Source organism: Microtus ochrogaster, chromosome 15 (assembly GCF_000317375.1).
Source record: "Microtus ochrogaster isolate Prairie Vole_2 chromosome 15, MicOch1.0, whole genome shotgun sequence".
NCBI classification, from domain to species: domain Eukaryota; kingdom Metazoa; phylum Chordata; class Mammalia; order Rodentia; family Cricetidae; genus Microtus; species Microtus ochrogaster.
The window spans coordinates 35,269,826-35,290,718 of record NC_022017.1 but is presented as its reverse complement, the minus strand read 5'-3'; positions in this window follow the sequence as shown (position 1 = coordinate 35,290,718).

The window sequence follows — 20,893 nt, the reverse complement described above, 5'->3', positions numbered from 1 at the left end:
CACCCACATGGAAGCTCACAACCATCCACACTTCCAGTTCCAGGATATCTGACACCTTCTTCTAGCCTTAAAATAAAATAATAATTTAAACTTCTTAAAAGAAGTGCATTCACCTTTTCAAGAGAACATGTATTTGCTAACTACCTATTAAGTGTCAAGTACAGAACTACATGCTCGTATACATTGTTATGTAAGAATTGCTGCAATCCTAAGGAAAAAGTCATTATCTATGTATGTAAAGAAATTCATCCAAAACTGCACTCAGTCCTAAATGGGATGTTCTCATCAAACCTCTTTTCTCCCCACCCCACCAGGGAGTGGGGCATACGCCTTTAATCCCAGCACTTGGGAGGCAGAGGCATTGATCTCTGGGAGTTTGAGGCCAGGCTGGTCTACAAAGCAAGTTCAAGGACAACCCTGCTCCCTTCCAGGTTCAAGGTTCTCTCTAGAGGAAGAGGTGGAAAGATCAGAAGAGCCAGAGTACCAATGCATGGACGAGCTCATAGCAGCTATGTCAGGGTGCACATGATGGAGAAGCAAGATGGTTTCCCAGCACTGAGATAGGAGGATGAAGACAGGGGTCCCACCCCTAACCAGGAAACTATTTTCAGTTGATACACACTTGTTGTGGAATATTACTTTAACTAGGCAAAGATGTGTTACTTTTGTTTACACTGCATTTGTTTAATGATGTAAAGATGTGTTGCTTTGACCACCTAATGCACCTGATTGGTGTAATAAAAAGCTGAATGGCCAATAGCTAGGCAGTACAGGGGTAGACAGAGCTCACAGGCAGAGAAAATAAGTAGGAGAGGCCTCTAGGCTCTGAAGAACAAGAGAGAATAAAGAGAACAAAGAGAAAAGAGAGGGAGACACCTGAGACCAGCCAGACAGGCAGACGTGGAGGACGTACAGAATGAAAGAAAGATAAAGAAGCCCCAAGGCAAAACATAGATAAGGAGAAATGGATTAATTTAAGTTATAAAAGTTAGTGAAACAAACATATGATAAGACTGAGCATTCATCACTAATAATAAGTCTCCATGTCTTGATAAGTGTTGATGGGAGCTGATGGGTCTGAGGAAGCCGATTAAAGGGAAAATCAGTTTTTCTTAATAGATGTCACTACATATACCAACCACACTCCAGCCTATGGCCAGGAATAGTTGCTCAACACAGAATGAACTCTGTGTTTTTGTTTATCTGTTTGTTTGTTTTTTTGTTTTGTTTTTTTGGGTGGAGGGTTATGTCTTTGTATATTGTGGTTTGAAAGAAAATGGTCTCCAAAGGGAGTAGCACTATTAGGAGATGTGGCCTTGTTGAAGTAGGTGTGGCCTTGTTGAAGTAGGTGTGGCCTTGTTGAAGTAGGTGTGGCCTTGTTGAAGTAGGTGTGGCCTTGTTGCAGGAATATGTCACTGTGGGGGTAGACTGTGAGGTCTTTTAAGTTTCACTCTGTGTGACTATCAGTCAACTTCCTGTTGTCTCTGAGTCAAGAGAAAGCACTCTCAGCTCCAGCACCACATCTGCCTACACATTGGCATGCTCCCCACCATACTAATAATGAACTGGACCTCTGAAACTGTGAGACACCCCCAAATAAATGTGTTCCTTTATAAGAGACTTTTTGGTCATGGTGTCTCTTCACAGCAATAAAAACCCTAAGACAGTGTTGGAAGGGGGGGCTTTTTGTTTGTTCTAGCTTTTTTCCTTCCTTCCTTTCTCCCTTCCTTCCTCTTTTTGATTTTTTTATTTTCTTTCTTCCTTTTTTGTCTTAATGGTCTTTTGATTGTTTTGATTTTCATTTTTGTGTTTTTTAAAGGAATGAAAGGCCATAAAGTTGAGTAGGTGGGGAGGATGTGGGAGGTGTGTTATGAGGTGGGAGAAACGTTATCAAAATAAATTGTATGAAAAATATTTTTAATTTTTTTTTTCAAAAAAAGAAAAGAAACTAATCTCAACCCCTCCTGCTAGTTGTCAAGAGAGTGAGACTGGGGCCAGCTACATTCCATCTTCCGTCATGCAGTACTAAAATTACGATTCAAGGTTCTTTAGAAAGTGGGCCACTAGTTAAAAGCCTGAAAGGGTTGTAGAGTTTTGTATTGAAGAAGAGAACTGCAATGCTCAGTCAAGGCTTCAGACATATAAATTTTAAATTACTCAGTGGGAAGACAAATAAATTTCTTTACCGTGAGGTTTAAAAAGACCTTACAAGCTGCTCCAGTCAATTTCAACCTTGGTAGAAAACGTAGCGTTCCCCAAGCATAGATGGTGAAGCCCTCCAGGAGAACGAGGCCACTCGGGCACATTTTGGAACTAATTATAAAGCTAAATCTCCTCCCACTGTGAACAAGTGTAAGAAAATAAATCAATACCCCGTAGCAAGATTTTTCCACCTCACTTCAATCATGGTCATCAGACAAGCAAAAGACCTCTGTTGGGTAAACTAGAAATTCTAAAAGTACGTTCATGGAAATACATTGGGAAAACTATTTAATATGTATGTCCCTTGGGGCTGGATAGTGGGCCAGTGGTTTAAAACACATGCTGTTCTTCCAGAGGACTCAAATTCAGGTGCCTCACGAGCCCTTGTAACTCCAACTCTGGGGGAGTTTGAGCCTCTGGTCTCCTTGAGCATCTGCATTCAAGTTCACATACCCACACACAGACATACATACAATTTGATATGATATACATCCAGGGTTTTGTAGACACCAGGACTGTAAATGGCATCATTTATGCGAGCGAAGGAGATAAAGCTCATGGAAATTAAACTGCCAACCTGGATACTGATGTGAGATTTCACCCCTAGAGCACCGTGGGAACCTTTCCGAGAGTTTACTACCAGGATTACAAGAAGTACATCAACATCTGGGAAGGCAACACTGTGGGGCTTAACATGGTGCTGGCAGCCTACCTGCTTCTCAGCTACTGGATTTCTTACAAAGAACTCAAACATGAATGGTGATGCAAGTACCTGAGAGGGGTCAGCATGGAGAGCACTGCATCCCTAAGCAAAATCAGCTGCCCAGCTCCCATCCATGACAAATTTAACTGTGGCTGAATCTTTGTATTCTAACTGAGAACTAATGTCCAGTAAAAGGTGACTGGTTCAAAATAAAATAATAATAATAATAGATCTTTTAAAACATATGACCTTGAGCCTGTCTTGATTACTTTTCTATTGTACTAAGACACCACAGCTGAGATGAATATAATGGATAGGGAATAAACATTTCAAATAGAGAAAATGGGAGGCACAAAGGATCAAAGATATAAGGAGGCAGGTATCAATGGAGTGGTGTTTTGTCTTTCTAAAGCACAGAATTTGAGAAGGGAATGTAGAAATTTGAGGAGGGACCAGATAATCATATACTCTAAAGGTCCTTGCCTGGATAAGGCAGACATCAAAAACATTAAGGGAGAAGGAGATAATTCATATTTTGGAATATTCTCCCTCATGGAAGAATAGAAAGTTGCGGTTTTAATGTGAAATGTCCTCCACAGGCTCATGTGTTTGAACACTTGGTCGTCTGTTGTTGGAATTGTTTCTGGAGCTTGTAGAACCTTTACAGGAGAAAGCCTGGCTGGCAGAAGCTAGCTGAGTGTGGGCCTGTTATAGCTCAGGCTCACACTTTCAGTCTGCCCTCTGCTTTCAGAATGTGGGTTCAGTGTGGCCAGCTGCCTTATGCTCCTGACACTGTGCCTTCCTTGCACAATGTAGTATGTCTCTTCTTAAACTGTAAGCCAAAATAAGCCCCTCTTTCTTTGAGTCTTTTTTTCCTGGTATCTTATCATGTTTATGAGAAAATAGCAATTGCAAGATGGAAGTATGATTCTGGAGAGATGCAGAATATTTGGCAAGCCAGTGTTTGTCCAGTCTGGAGTCAGTGAAGCTTGGACCCACAATGGTGTTCCATTGTTGTCAAACTCCATCTCTGCAAAAGATAACTTCAAGTTCTATTCTGCAATATGTATACTGTTGGCCTCACTTAGAGACAAGATTTTTACAGATATAATCAAGTTGAAAACCATCATAATAAGATACAGCTACAATGGTCTCTGAGCCAGTGTCTTGGAAGAAGAGGAAAAGTAAGATACAGGAACACACAGAGACAACCATGTGACAAGTGTAGCAAGGAACATAAGGCAACACCTTAAAGGCAGGCTGAAGACTACCCAGGAGTGCCAACACCACAAGAAACTAAGGTAGTGGAACCTTCCAAGCAAGCAAGGCTCCAGAGCCACACTAGCTTCAGATGCCGACTTCCAGATCTGACAAAAAAATTCTGTGGTTTTAAACCACAAGTTAATGGTATTCTGTTACAGCAGGCCCAGAAAATGAGTCGCTAAGGACACAGGAAGTGAGTGGGCAGAGATAAAGAATGTCCTATACCTGATAAATAGGAACCTTAAGACTTAGAAGGGAGAGAAACTAGGTTTAAGGAACGGATGGAGAAAAGAAGGTCCCCGAATTTTGAACGTTCTCCAGTGTTTGAAGAAATGACTGTGGGTATTGAAGAGCTGTAGTCTGGGAAGAAAGTGCTCTCCTGGTCTGAAGGCAGAAAGAAGTGGGCTATAGGGCTCCACAGCACCCTAGAGAGGCAGTCATTGCAGGCAAAGCACGGCTTGAGAGCCTGGCTGCCTGACTTTAGAGGAAGAGAAACCTGGTACTCTTCAGTATCACTTACTGTGTGATTCAGCAACCAGGTGTTCCCCTTGGCTGTCCTTCAATCTGAGGGCTGATGGGCTTCAATTAAACCATGAAAATGTCATTTGATTCACTTCGTGGCCCTATTCATTTGTGTCACATGACCTGTGCCAATTCTATTCACCTATTATACATCCATAATTCTCCTTCAGTAGGCTGCGCATGGGGCATCCCTGCATCAGCTTCACAGGGATCACCCTGGTACTAGCTCTCAACAGCCTATTAGCCTTCTGAAGGAATTCTCTACCTGAAGCCCTCATTCACCTCCTACTTTTCAAATCCATCTCCATGTGAAATCAATTGGAAGAATTCAAACCTCTCTCTCTCATTCCGCAAGACCTGGAAGAGATCTCTGGCTATGACCTTGGCCTCACCTTGGTTGCATTTTCCCCCTTGCATCCCTAAGCCTGTTATCCTGCTAATCAAAGTTCTCCAAATTTCATTCTGCTGCTATGCTGTTTGCTTGCCTAGACTGTCTGGTTCATTTTTGTTCAGCATCATTCCTTATGGAGTCTACCCAAAGTCCTAACCCTGTGCAAGCATCTGGACCTACTCCCACAGTGCGCGTTCCTAGCACATGTCTCTACAGGGCTGTGTTATGACTCTGCCCCCTCTAAATAGATTATATTTAAATGAGAGCAATTTCACTGCATAGCCTCTCTAGCCTCAGCACTAGAAAGGTGATACATGGTGGGCCCTCAAGCTGTGACAAATGTATACAAAGCTATTTAAATTTTGCTGGAAAGCTCCCTTCCAAGAGAGCAGCATCCCGCTTAAGCATCCTGGGATTTTTCTATCACGGTCATGTGATTTACGAGGTGTATGATTTATCAGGCTCTGTGTACCAGGTGTCACCTCTGTATTCAGCTTCGCTGATCAAGAAAATGAATTTGATCCTGGATCTCTGTCCTCCAGACAGCAGCTTGCCGGGAGAAGTCGTTAAGGTAGTAAATTATCTTCCCAGCTGTTAATAACACATACTGTCCTGTTTGCCGTCTTTTAGTTCAGCTGAGCATCAACTCGTGCTATGATATTTACAAGAATATCTTTATTTCGTCAGTACCATTGTCCATCTGTTTGGCTTGGGGTTGGGTTACCAAGCTGTGGACAGAAATGGAGGCATGAGCCAGACCAAATGGTAACTTCCTGCCCAGGATGAAGGGCAGCCCATTTCCTGCTCTGGCACTCCTGCTTACACTCAATGCTGCCTGGCAGGCAGTGGGCATGGGATTAGAGATACCACCCTTAAGTAGAAGGCTAGAAATGAGAAGCCATTTGTCTTCTTAAAGACAGAGTTTCTGCCACAAAAACTGACTGGAAAAAGGATGGTGATCTCCCTAGCTAAACCTCCAGTTGGCAACGCCAAATCTCACACATTAACCCTGCATTTTAAAACTTGCTAACATGAGCCCACTGTGAGCCAGCAATGGCTCACAAAGAATCCAAAATGCCTTAGTCTCTGAATTTGAGTTCTTCTAGTCTATAAGGCCAAGTGTATGTGTTTTTTGTTTGTTTGTTTGTTTTTTGTTTGTTTGTTTGTTTGTTTGTTTGTCTTTGGCAAATTGATACAAACTAGAATAATATGAGAAGAGATAAACTCAGTTAAAAAACACCTCTATCATATGACCTTATAGGCAAGTCTGTGGGACATTTTCTTGATGAATGATTGATGTGGGAGGACCTAGGCCATTATTAGTGGTGCCATCCCTGGGCAGATAGTCCTGAGTTGTTTAAGAAAGTAGTCTGAGCAAGCAAACTCTTGCTTGGAGTTCTTGCTCTGACTTTTCCACATGGTGGACTATAACTCTAAGGTGAAATAAGTGCTCCACCCCAACCAGAACTTGGTCATTGTTTTTATCACAGCAATAGGAAGAAAACTAGGATACCAACCAGCCTCTTACATTTGGTTGTACTGTTGTCCAAGAATAAAACAATAAGACTGGAACCATAGCCTTTGAGCTTAAGACCAGTATTTCATAAGTCTCTGAAAAGCAGATCTGGAGAAAGAACTATCTAAACATGAAAAACAGTTCTCACATGGACTCCAAGACAGAAATGAGTTTTCTAAACTTGAGGAAAAACAAGAAGTGGGGTGGGGAAAAAATGGTGGTATTTGGGGTATTCTAAGAGCTAACAGGAGTTATGGGATAATCTTATATATATGAGAGAAAAACTGGAAGGAAATATCCTGACATCTTATGATTGTCTGAAAATACACAGACAAAAGACTATCTGGTCAACCCCTGGCTGCTCAGGAGCCAGGCTTGGAGAAAGGTATCTAGCTAGTCTGTTTTGTCAGTGAGAAGTAAGGATGCCTGGGCAGAGTTGTTGTGGGGAATACAGTGAGAAGAGACTGAGTCAAAGAAGTAGATAGGACACTTTAGTGAAGGATAATTAGTTTTTTTTTTTTAAGGTAAAAAACAAAGATAATTCCAAGGCCTGTGATTTGAGAAACTTGGTGGATGGCAATGCTGTTTACTAAGGAAAAGAAGGCTTGGGAGTGTTAGGTTGACTTATAAATCAAAATCAGTAAGTGTGTCATGGATGTATTGTGTTTGAGATGCCTATCCAGCATTCCACAGAAGGACATCATGGGCGCAATCAGAGCTTGAGGAAGAAGATGAGGAAGAGGCATGGTGAAATGAACTTTGAAGCCAGAAGGCAAGGCAGGGTGACCAGGAAACATATCAGAGTCTAGAAGGAGATAGAAGGAGATGCATAACACTGATCACCTGCCTAGTCAGGTATTAGACTTTACTATTTTTAATCTTTTTTAGATTTGTTTATCATTTTATTTGAATGAGTGTTTTCTCTGCATATGTGTACCACTTATGAGAGTATCAAATCCCCTGGGACTGGAGTTGTGAACTGCCATGGGACTCAAACCTGGGTATTATTGCAGGTCAATAAGCGTTCTTAAAGGCTGAATTTCCTCTCTATTCCTGGGCATTAGACATTAAATCTCATGTGCATTATTTCATTTCTGCCCACACTGCCAGGGCAATATAACTTTCTGAATGATGAAAGTCTTAAGAGAAAGAACATGCTGTAAGTGAAACAATAGCATGATCTTTATAAAGTGGGGAAAGAGAAATAGCAAAATATATGCAAACAATTATCAAGCAATAGACCTTATAATTATTATTCTTTAGTCACTGTTGGGGATACATTGTGTTTCATAAAATGATATGTCCCTTTTCTAGTACCTGGCACCCAAGCTTATTTGGAAATAGAAGCCTTTGGTGAGGTTATAAAGAGAAGATATGGCATTGTCAGTTGTGAATGGGTCCTGATCCTGTAACTGATGTCCTTAAAAAGAAGAGAGAAGTTTGGATAAGAGGCAGATTACAAGGAATCCCATGAGACAAGGTGTTGCATTCAGATGAGAAATGTTGAGAATTGCTAGGAAAAAGCAAAAATTCATAGAGCCAAAGAACAGATTGTCTCACCAAGCTCCAAGAAAGATGCAGTTCAGACAAGACACCTATCTTCTGAAAGTCAGAGAAAATACCTTTGTCATAGTAAGTCCCTTGGTATGTGGTATTTTCTTATGCAGGCTGTAGGGAGCCAAGGCAAGTTCTGCTTTACAAGTGAGAAAGTAAAACATGCAAAGTGGTCACATGACTCTCCAAAATCATTTGGGGAGTGTAGTTATCCTGAAACCCACATCAGAGCAACAGTCTTCTTTCCATTCAGCCTGCCAACTATCAAGTGCTCTGTGAGCATCTCAGCTTACAAATGTCCTAGTCAGTGCCTGACAGGGACCCATAATGTGTGGATGAGACAGACAGGAAATTGAGTAAAGTAAATGTCAAGTTAGCATCAAGGTGGTAGAATAAGGGGATTGTGAAGAATAGAGACAGAGCCTTTTTCACTTGGGCAGTGGAGTCATAACTGATGTGAACTTGCTTGAGGAATGGCAGAAACCAGGGGTAGCCCACAAGTATGCTGCCTGTGAAGGGATGGGTCAGAGTGCTGCTAGGTGTACAGTTGCCTGGGACTACACAAAGCCATGTTTCATGAGATGACATGCACCCTCTCTTGGAGTCCTCATGCCAGTATTCCAAAGAGGGTGTCACTCAAAGGGAATTTAACAAACAGAAAAGCAAATTTTGAGGGGCCAACTCCCGAGATGCAGCATTTGTCTGGTGCCGCTACATGGGATCCGTGGGTAGCTCTTAGTCCTGTGATCACTATTGTAACCTTTGTGCCTTGCTGGTTCTCAGCTCAGTTACTAACTATTAACCTTGGGAAGGCACTTGCTGTCCTTTACCCCAATGCTTGGTCTCCCCTGTCTGTAATAGAAGAATACAGATGGACTTTCAGTCTGCAGGTTACCCCTCCTGGCTACCAATCTCAGGAGGCTTTGGAAATATAAGCAAGGTCACAGAGACATCAGCTAAGAAAATAGCTTATCAGAATTCTCTTCGGTTCCTTCCAGACACTGACAGCAAGCAGGACAGAGAACTTGCCTGTGATTTACAGCACCTCCAGGTGAATGGAAGGCTGGCGAGGCTAATTATGGGGTGGGGAAGGGGAGAATCGTAGCCTGGGAGTTGGTCAGAAATGCAAAAATGAAGACAGAAAAATTGATGGATAAGTGCTCTTAGCAAAAAAAAGAACAGATACGGCAAAGTACATCCATGGGACACAGCAATTTTATCTCCATTTGAGGCTAGACAGCCTGGGTCTGTTTAACAAGTCACCTGACTGTCTTGAGAGATCACTGGGTCCACTGGAAAGTGGAGTCGAGAATGGGTATGCAGATCTGACCTTTGTCAGGGACAGTTGTAAAGAAGCAAGGGACAGCAGGCTGAACTGAAGAGAAGTGAGTCAATGAATGTGGTTGGCTCTGCAGAAGCACGAGGGATTCATGTGCGGGGCAGGTTATTCTTCACATGATTGACATAGGAGTAATGACATACATTGACTGGTTGCTTATCATATAACTGGAATTTTCAGTGCGCATGTGTGTTCTTGTATGTACATATGGATGTGTATGCATACATGCGGAGGCCAGAGAGCAACTTTGTGTGGCATTCCTCAAGAAGGCCACCCAAACCTTGAGACAGTATCTATCACTATCCTGAAGCTCATGTAATAGACTAGGCTAGCTATTTCACCAGCACCTGGCATTCTCCTAGCTCCACCTTCCCAGTGTACTCCACGTTACCTAGTATGTGTTTGTGGTTTCAAAAAAATCAAGCTCAGAGAGTTTCAATGACTAATCAGTTTCTCAGCCCACGCCTTGCATTTTCTATTCCATTTCTATCCTATCCACTAGGAAATTGATACATTTGAACGTAAGGTATCTTCCTTGCAAATGTATGCTCTTGACTGCCATCCTACAGAGCAAACCAGGCCCCTAGAGGAAACAGGGAAGAGACATGACATAGAATGAGAGGCTGCATGTGGGACCCAACAAGAAATGAGTAGGCAGGGATCTAACAAATCTGCAGAGACCCTCAGGATTTGCCACTGTGTTTTGTTTCAGAAGACTCATGAGACCAAGCCCGATTGGTTCCATACAACCATGCATGAGAGTGACAGGCAACCAACCATCTGTGCCCAGTTAGTTAAATCCTACAGAGGAGTGAGTTCTTTTCTGGTTTATCTGGAGTCTGATGTGAGTGGTGCTCAAGAAGGAGTTAAGTCCCTGTTGTAGATCAAGGAAGCCCGCAGTGTGTTCCTGATGGAGAGTGTTTGGGCCTAGAGTGATTCAAGTTCCATGGTGCTTTGATCAAATATAAAGACCCAAAAGTGAAAAGGATCCAGTCACAAAGAAGTCAGTAGAGAATGAGAGAATCTCAGGAGACTTGAAGAAAACAAAAAAATATAAGGACCATTTTACTAAGGATGGTATGACCTGGAGCAGAACACAATACAGTGAAATTTCTCATCAAGCTTCCTGCACACGAACCATACAGGTGCAGCAACTTCCATTCATGGAAGACTATTTCAGTGAATTTGGCATTTGATCTTTCTTTGGTCTCATGAGACCTCAGTCCCAGTCACCTCCATTGCAGCCACTTGGATAAATACCCTGAAGCAAAAAGGTCTCCAGGGAAGCTGTGCCTAGATACCTCACACAAACGGTTCCTAGTGAAGTCAGTCATGTAGGGCACTTGGAACTGTACAATGCCAGCCCTGACCCTTCTTCTTGTTCACACTGCTTTGTCTCACTGGAAATACCATTCAATGACATGGGTCCAAAGGTTTAACTTCATCTTCCCTATGTCGCCAATGCCCATACAGAAACACGTCACCTCTGTAGGAACTTTGTTTGCCCTGGAACAAAGCAAAGTCGTGCAAAACTTTGTCTCCACATTGCAACTTCCTGTAAACAGGTCCCGCTTTCAGTGCGACTCTAACAATCAGGGAAATAAATTAGATCCTAGAATCTTCTCTGGATAATAGCTCGTTGCAGGAAGTCATTAATGCAGTAAATCAAACCCACAACTGTTGACACCGTGAAAGCGTGTTGTTTACCTTCCTTTGATTTAGCTGAGTATCAATTAGTTCAGTGATATTTACATAAATATCTTGATTTGGAAGGTAAAATTGTCCATCTGCTTCTGGAAGATTTAATAAGGTCTGTGTTGCTAAGGAAAAAGAGATTAATCCTTTTCGACATTAACCTTTTCAATTAATATATGTTTTGCAATGCATTGTGTAACATGCCTTGTTATGTAAATTGGACAAACTGGAACACTTCAGCCTGGGGAAATCACGTCTTTCAAATTGAAAGCATATCTCTGTTTGCAAATCTAGACCAAGAATGAACACTTATGGGCTTTCATGCTTGCTCTCTTCTTGGTGGTGTGGATATATGGGTGTGTGTGTGTGGGGGGGGTGCTCTCTGCTTCTCAAAAGCCTGTCCTGTGCATATCCTTTAGCCCATACAGAATGTCCAGGCCTCCACTCCCCATTTACTCCCTCTTGCTGGGGTTCTGAACATCTCTTAGTGTCTCCATCCTCAAGGCATGCATCCTTCTTTGGATTTCTGAATGAGGTCCAGTTAGATTCACATCTCTTGACATGTGCATACATACAGCGCTTGAAATTCCTCTTTCATTTATGCCTAACCTACAGAACTATTCGGTGATGATGAATTCCATGCATTTCTCACTGCTATTTGTTTTGTTGTTGCTAACAGTGTCTGGCCCATGGAAAATAGTACATGCATGTTGAATGAATGAATGAATGAATGAATGAGATAAAATAGACACTATAGATAACAATTTCATTGCAGTCTCATGGCTCATTCACTCTACCTGCAGAAGAAAAACCCTCATGAAAGCTTTAGAATACACAAAAATGCCTCCTTTTGCTCTTGTCTACACTTGACCTAACTAGGGACTATTACTTCTAGACTTTTTGAGCTGCACAGTCTTTAAGACCAGTGAACTCCCTACAGACTCTCACAGTATTTAACTAAACCTTACCAAGGTACCACTGTTCAAGGAAAATGTCCCTGGAATCAGATCTCCATATTCTTTCTCCTCTCCAGCCTTGTGTTTCTCACTGCCTTAATTTTTTTCTAAGGGCCAAATGCTTTTTTTTGTTTTGTTTTGTTTTTATTTATTTATTATGTATACAATATTCTTTCTGCATGTATGCCTGAAGGCCAGAAGAGGGCACCAGACCTCATTACAGATGGTTATGAGCCACCATGTGGTTACTAGGAATTGAACTCAGGACCTTTGGAAGAGCAGGCAATGCTCTTAACCGCTGAGCCATCTCTCCAGCCCCCAGGGCCAAATGTTTTCATAGACCCTCCCAAAATATTTATCTAACTCTGGCAAGGAGAATGGCAGCAATGACAGTCACCAGCCAGAAGACTCTAATGTTTATGGCAATGCTATAGGCTCATATTTTTCTGCTTTCAGGAAACAAAACAAAGATCAAAGTGGCAATCAACTACACATCACATTGCAGGTTTAAGGGACCTGACTGGTTCCTGCCCTGCCTCCAAAGCCCACTTGCTTTGCTGTCAGACTGCAGAGCCGATGGGGTCTGTGCTGCAGTGAAGCACCAATGCTGAGCCCAGGGTTTGGTCTCCAGTTACAGATCTCTCCAACAAACTGACCAGAGTCAAAGAGAGCAGAAGAATTCTCCTAAAAAGATATAGCTTTCTTCTTGTTATTGCCAAAGAAAATGAGTCTTCTGGAAACTGGTTGATGAAATTTGAATTTATACCATGGAGACTGACCAGCATTTTACAACAAACCAAATAGTAAACCCTTGGGGATTTGTAGCTCCATTCTGCTACAAATTTGCTACAGTTTCTTTCTCAATTCAGTGTTTATATAGAGAAAATAGCCATAAACAATAGATAATGAATAGTTATTGCTATAGCTATGTTACAGTAAAATTCTATTTGTCATGCAGCTTGCTGACCTCTGAAACAGAAAGAAAGTAGATGTCATAGTTTTTAATCATTCTTTATTAAATTTATAACCCAATCCTCACAATAGTATACTAAAGTTTGTCTGAGATTACTTCCATTTGAAAGGAAACATTAAGCCTTTGAGTACAAAGAGAGAAATCTACAGTTACTCAGCTGTTAATTGTGAATATGTCCTCCTAAGAACAAGTTGGTCTTTATTTTTCCAAACTAGGTTATTATTTATTTCTTCATTTGCAACAAAATTAGATTTAGTAGTAAATACTTGTAATCAAAATAATTGGGAAGTTAAGACATGAAGATTGCAATTCCCAAACCAGTCAGGCAACACAGCAAGACTTTGTCTCACTCCCCAAATTCTCAAAAGAAGAAATTTTGTCAGAATCCCTAGTCTAGCAGAAACCTTCAACTTCCTAATACTCAAAAGTGTCATTCTTTTCCACTATAGCGCTTGTGCTCATGGTGCGTACAGGAAAAAGCAAATATTATCCTAGGGTTAACAAGTATCAAGGAAAGCGCCAAACAGAAGGGGTCTTTCTGCCTTGACAATGACCTTCACAGGCCTGTGATCAATAATTTAATACCAAAGGATTTGAGTGAATGGGGATTGTGGTGTAAATATGGCAGCTATGTAAATATCTATAAGTAGTGTAAATATAAGTGATGTAAATATGTAGCTAAGGCAGATTGTTAGATAGAAACTATGACTTTGGGTCAGACTCACCTTTTCTGATTCCCGATCTTGCCATCCACTAAACAAATAGCCAGGGTAGCATTGGTGAAGTGCATGTCCCTCATCTACATTAACACAGTAACACTAGTTCTGTTCTTGTGAGTCATTGAGATGATTAACTGAAACGGTGCTTGGGAGGTGTTCTAGCTAGCCTCAACTGGTAACTTACCTAAGAAGGCAGTCTCCCTTTCGGGATTGTCCAGATCAGAGTGGTCTGAGGACGTGTCTATGTGTGTGTTGATTGTTAATTCATGTAGGATGGCCCTCCCACTGTGCGTAGCACCATTCCTTGGTCAGGTGGTCCTGAGCTGTACTGAAGGGGGAAAAAGGTATCTAAGCCTGAGCCTGTGATCAAGTCAACAATTCAAATTCCTTCAAGGTTTCTGCTTCCAGTTCCTGCCTGAGTTCCCACCCAACTTCCCTCAATGATGAACTGTAACCTGTAAGCTAAAATAAATCCTGTCCTCCCCATTTTACTTTTGGTCAGGGTATTTTAATAGCAACAAAGAAAAGAAGCTAGGACAGGAGGTGCAGCACACACACTGCACTTCAGCAAAGGCAACATTGTTGAGGACTGTGTTGACAGCTCATGTGAGCTCTTCTACCAGTCTCTCCCATCCTGGAGAGAAGAGCCGTGCTTCCTCGTCAATGCTATAAAGCCCTGCCATACACTATAATGTGTGGCTGAACATACTGCTGTGCTGCGTCTATTGTCAAACCTACTTAGTTCTTAAGGAGTCTGGCACAGAATTGGAGCAACTGGAAAGGAAGAAGGGTAGATGCACACGACTCTGAAGTTGAACGGGTAGAAGTAGCTCACAAAGACAATTAAATTCACTAAGGTTCATGTACAACTTCTCTTTTTTGTTTATAATGTGTTTTAGTTAGGTATCCGCTATGCTACTTTATAGAGATAAAAACAGAATGAATGAATTTCTTTAAAAAAGTAAAATAAAAATCACTGATATTTAACAGAGGGAAAAGGGCCTCTCTGTGCTCAAAAACTATGAGCATTCATTTAAGCATTCATAAGATCGCCTCTTTTTTAAAAATTGGTTAGAGAGTCTTATTGACATGTGGTTGGGAAGCTTTGTGAATTGCAGCCCTGTTCCTAAGGACCACATGGTAGGCCGAGGAGCTGAAGAGCCCTTTCCTTCCCCTTAACCCTGTTTATTACTTGTTTCCACTCAACAGAGGAGCCGTGGAATAATCGAACCATTCAGAGGAAACACTGCTGGCCACATTGATGAGAGCTGTCTGCCCCATCAGCTCCTCCAGATGGTCCAGATGGAGGGTTCTCAGGGCCTAAAATCATGCTCTCCTTACTCCAAATACGCAGGCAGTTCACTGGCCGGCCAAGCAGTGGGCCATGAGTTTTCTAAGAATTCTTTTGTCCTCTTTCATTTTTAAATCTAAAAAAAAAAAAAAAGATCAAGAGAACTACTGTCTATGGTTTTCCGTCAGATTCCAGCAGTGACGCCCAAGGGTCTCTAATGGAACGGGTCAGCATTTGCCTGTGACATGAATTAACCAGGTGGCTATGGGATAAATTCCAATTTCTCTAAGTTTCAGTCTTATTAACTTCCCTACAAATATTACTAGTACTAATATTTTATATATAAAATAGTTTTTACCATAATCTATTTATTTTTAAATTTATTTATTTTTATATTTATTTATTTATTTTAGTTCTTGAAAGCAGGGTTTCTCTGTGTATCCCTAACCATCCAGTTACTCACTCTGTAGATCAGCCTGACCTTAAACTCAGAGATCCACTTATCTTTGCCTTCCAAATTCTTGGATTATAGGTGTACTCTATTGAACCACAATCTAAGCATGTATAGGTGTCATTTATTATGATTGACAATTGAGATACAAAAATGGCATAGACTCTGGTCTGGCAGAAAAAGACATACACACTGTTGATGATGGAGGAATCTGTAAGACCAGAACTGATAGGTTTATGGGATACAGACTCCCTGCTATTCAGAGGGGAAGAAAGGCCTCATAGGATAAGGTTACAGTTGATTCTGGGGGGAAGGGGAGAGAAGCAAGGCCAGAGAGAACAATGCAGTTAGTGAGAGGGGCAAGGGTAGAGCTGCTGTTCCACTCAAGAGACCACCATGTTATGAGTACACCCCATAAGTCATCAGGACTGAAGCTCTGGGGAGCCTGGCTGGAGCAGGCTGCATAGGAAATAATGTGAAATGTTGAGCCTGATGTATAGAATCACTAAGAAGTCATCTCTAACTTCTTTGGGCTCGTCCTCAAGATTAGGTGTTACACAAATTCTCTTCCATCAAAATGTCAGCCCTCACCAAACCGATTACAGCTTTGGGAGGACCTGATGCAGAGGGTCTCCAGCTGAACCGTGTCCAGATGCCTAGCCTGCACGAACTGAGAGACAACAAATACATGTTGGCTGAAGTCACTGAGTTAGTTGTCATTGGTATTCATGTGTGGTCATTTGTTTATGTCTAGGAATACTCAAAGCAGATGTGCATTTTGTAGAGTAGGTTTGCTAACGGGGCACAGAACAGACTGCAGGACAGTAAGGAGGAGAGATGGGGGTTCTTTCAAAGCAACATGTGATGAAATGAGGAAGGGAACTAGGGAAGAGTTGAGGAGGCAGCACAAGAGACATCAGAGGGGGGTTCATCAGGAAGTAATTCTAAGTGGATGTGTAGAACAAGAGGAAGGCAGTGTGGAGGGTGAGCATCATGGGATCCATGCATGGTTCCTACCCTAAGCTTTAGGCTTTGTTGCTTCAGTGACCACCCGAAGCATCAGTCTGGCCTAACACCAAATCCACTAAGCTTCTAAGCTGGACAAGGAAATTTCTTAGACCTTTGGAATACCAAATCCTAAAAGTTTTCTCCAGAAAACAACAACAACAACAATAAAACATGACACACCTTTTAGTCATGGTAAGATTATCGCTTAGAATGTCCCCACACGTGGCTACTGTTACAAGTGCCTTGGATACAGAGACCTCATCCCATGTGACATGACCTCTATAGTGCCCAAGACAGTGCCCACAAAGGGAGACAATGCGCTTCAATGTGTGTGTGGCTGAAGAGTTGCTTTCAGAGCTTTAAAGAGCTTCAGTTAAGCCTCAAGTCACAGATATATAATTTCCTTAAAAATTCTTATAGTTTCAAATAGGCATGCTGAAAATTCACGCTTTCATTCACTTTTAATGAGAATTTTTTTTCAGGAAGAATATGTGACTGCCTTACAAGGCTTTCCACGGCCATCTGGAAGACAGGCTTCCACGCAGAAGTGCTAACGGGGATATATATATATGGAGGCTGGCTCACGACAAAATTAGCGATGGAGAGAAGCATGCTTTAGCAGCACTTGTCTCCCTTCCCTTCCTCCTACCCTTCTCCCGTGAGTCCCAGAACTGAGCCTAGTCTCGGCATGCTCTCATTTATGCAAATGCTTTGGAGACAAGATTCCACTCTTCCCACAGACCTGTTGTTTTTGCAAGGATATTGAGGCAAGAAATACCCCTCAACAACAGGAGTAGTTCATACCTAATGATTCGAAACATGAAGCAGCAGCCAAGAATAGCGCTCATAGCCATAGTTCTAGAAAGTATGGGACAGTGGTTGATGACATCAATCCCTAAGAATAACCCTGGTTTTCATCAATATCATACAGTGCTCATCCTTGGGACATTTTACCTGTGTGTGAAGCACTGTCCGTGGCAGCTAAGAAACTCCCAACCACAAACACGAGGTGCACATTTCCTAGGGACACACAGTGCTCATTGTGGAGGAGACCATCATAGCAGGGTGAGTGTGTGAGGAAGGAGGGTGTTTATCTTACTGTGAACAGGAAGCAGAATAAAGAAATACCCAAGGTGAGATACAGCCCTGCAGGCCAAGTCCTGTGGCCCAGTTCTCCCACCGTTCACCAACGCCTGGTGATGAACCAGGGATGCATCTAGACTGTGTTATTTTCATTTGTTTGTGTGCCTGCTTCTTTGTGTCCTTACTCTTCTACCAGCATAAATGTGAGGGAAAGAGATGTGAACAGAAGGTGAAAAGCCGAGCAAAAGCATCATGAGCTGTGCGCTGTCTATCCTGGGATGTTCTTGTGAAGTTGTGAGTAACTGTAATCCCTTCAGAAAGCTACCCAAGAAAGTCAGGGGGAAGGAGGGGATGAGCATCTATTAGGAACCTGCCACGTGCCAGGTTCTACACACAGTGCTTTAGTATTTCTATGCTTCTTGATTCTTTGATAAGATGATTTTCAGTGTAGAAATGAAGAAACTGAGACTCAGAGAATGAGCCACTTACTTGGGACTCCCAGCTCTCAATTACAACTGTACTTTGAACCTCCTGCTCTGTCTACCTCCAAAGCTACGCTGTCCACATTAACATTGTGAGCATCTGAAAGGTGATGGGCTCCCTCTAAGATTTTCTGTAAATATAAAACAAACACAAGTTTCAAAAACCCAATACAAAAGCAAGGCCAGAAAATGACTCAGTCAATTTAGTATTGATTATAAGCTGATTTGATAATATTTTTGCATACTCGATTTAATGGATGCATTAGTAAATTAAATATTTTTGTTGCCTCTCACTTTTTTTATTGGAAATAAAAGACTACAAGTTTGGCTGACATTGTGGCTCTGCTTGGGCAGGGGATGACCAAGAAAGCAGTGTGATAAGGGATCTAAGCTTTTGCTCTTTCTTCCTTCAATACGGTTGCTGTCCTCCTTGGCTCTGCCTTCACCCCTGGGTCAGCAGGGAGTGTCAGAGTGGAAAGGTGGGACTCATGTGATGTCATGAACAACCTCCTCCTTCCCCAGTTAAAATGAGAAATGCCATGAGCAGGCCTGTGATCTAGCTGAAGAAAACCAGATCAGGAAACTCCTTCATGCATCCCCTTTTTCTAGAACCTATTTTTGTAATAATTGCAGTAATAGATACTATAAATAGGGCACATAAATAAGGAATAATAGTTATGCTCATTTTTTGTGTGGATGAAAAGGAAAGAATTCTCTGATCAAATTCTGAGGAACAAGTCCTGGTAAGGTGATTTTATACACATGAGTTCATCGCATCCCACAGCCTCCCATGAGATCAAAACTTTTATTAGTCCCTTAGGAGGGGAGTAGCTAACTTGTAGATAACTCAGCTCGCAGCACTGCACAGAGGGAAAGCAGGTCAGGAGGATGCTGACAGGGTTGAAGGAATAGATTTTATGGGGCTTTATTATGTATGGGGTAGACAGATGCTAGACCCAACGCGTGAACACTACCCTTCAGATCAGCTTCAGAAACGAGGTGCATTTAGCATGCCATTTGACTGTTCGAGAAACTGTATAAGAATGAATAATTCATTTAAGGTTATCCAGATTTTGAACTTGAATTCTTAGTTGCTAGGGCTGGGGTTGGGGCTGCAGCTGAAGATGGGACTGGGGTTACAGATGAAGCTGGGGCTGGAAGGTGAACAGTTGAGGCAGGAAGGGAGGGGAAATAGAAGAACTCAAGGAAGTGTCACACTTTGGTGTGCATCTTCTATCTTCTCATGAATGGATTACTCACTGAAGCCAAGAAAATGATATTTTATTTCTTTTTTGAAATTAGAGTTATTTATTCTATGTTATGTAGGAGTGTTTTGGCTGTATGTATGTATGTGCTCCATGTACACGTGTTTGGTGCTTGGGCAGGACAAAGAGGACATTGGATCCCCTGGACCTGGAGCTGTAGATCATTGTGAATCACCACATGGGTGCTGAAAACTGAACCCTAGCCCTTTGCAAGAGCAACAAGTGCTCTTAACCATTGAGCTATCTTCCCAGGCCCATATCTTCTAGTTCTAACCACTCCTCCCCATCACAAAGTCAAGTACATAGTAGGTTTTTAAATTTGCTTACTGACCATAAGGTATAAAACACCTCTGTAGAAGCCTGGCTTTGGTATGTGGGCCACATGACATGAAGCTGATATTCATTTGCTCCTATTTCAACCAATGAATATTTTCCCCTTGAGAATCTTAAGTGATTCAAGCATGCCAGCTATTTTAAGACCCAGACTTATGACTGTTGTACATATCCCTGAAAGATCTGGAGAGTCCTTCCCTCTTTTATTTCCTTCATCTATCCTCCTGGCTAATTCACAGAGAAGCCGCACAATTTGAAGCTACTTTCATGTGCCAGCCCTGTCAAAGACATCCAGGTACACAGCATGAGGATGATTCACTCAGACCAGGGAGGAGAGCCTCCAAATCCCGAGTTAGCAGACACACTGGGGCGGGAGCAGACTAGTGTCTGGTGAACTATCTGTTTATGACAGTGGCCTTTTGAAAGTGCTATTTTAAAGGGATCTCCCTCAGTTGAGAAAATGACATAATTAACTGTGACAACATAAAGATGGTGTGATCAGAAAAAGCAAAGGAGGCTCATCTAGGGTCCACGGTATTTTCTGATGGGGATCTACAACCAACGATTAGCCAAACAAAGGACAAAACGCCATTTCGTTAGAGGAAGCTGACACAGGAGCCTCTAGATGATTTGTTAAAGATTAATAAGAAATGGTTTCTCTCCCATGGCCCTTCAGGGAATAGTATGATAAGATGAAGTAATTCTAAAACGATTTTGAGGAGTTGTCAGTAAGAGGGATGTAGCTGGCTAGTAAGAGTAATCCGCGATGTCCATGTAATAAATTAAGATTGATTGAATTTTTAAAAATAAATGGCCCTTTAGCGGTCACTGACAGAATAATTGATTCTAGCCAAAATCATCGATTGATTTTATTCCACTTACTATTGCTGCTGGCCATTTTTCCAGATCACTGGGGTATTTAATTTTTATCAGGATGTTTGTGGATCAGAAATTCAAGGCGTGCTTATCCAGGCTGTACTTGCAGACACTCATGCAGCTGCAATCTGATGCCAACATCCTTACGGTGTCCATGCTGTATCGTGCACTGTAGCTTCCCCTACTGGCGACAGTTTAGATTTGCCAGTGGCTGGCAGCTAAGGAAGGCTATTGAACAGTGTGAGTAGTTTAAATGCAAAAATATCTCCTC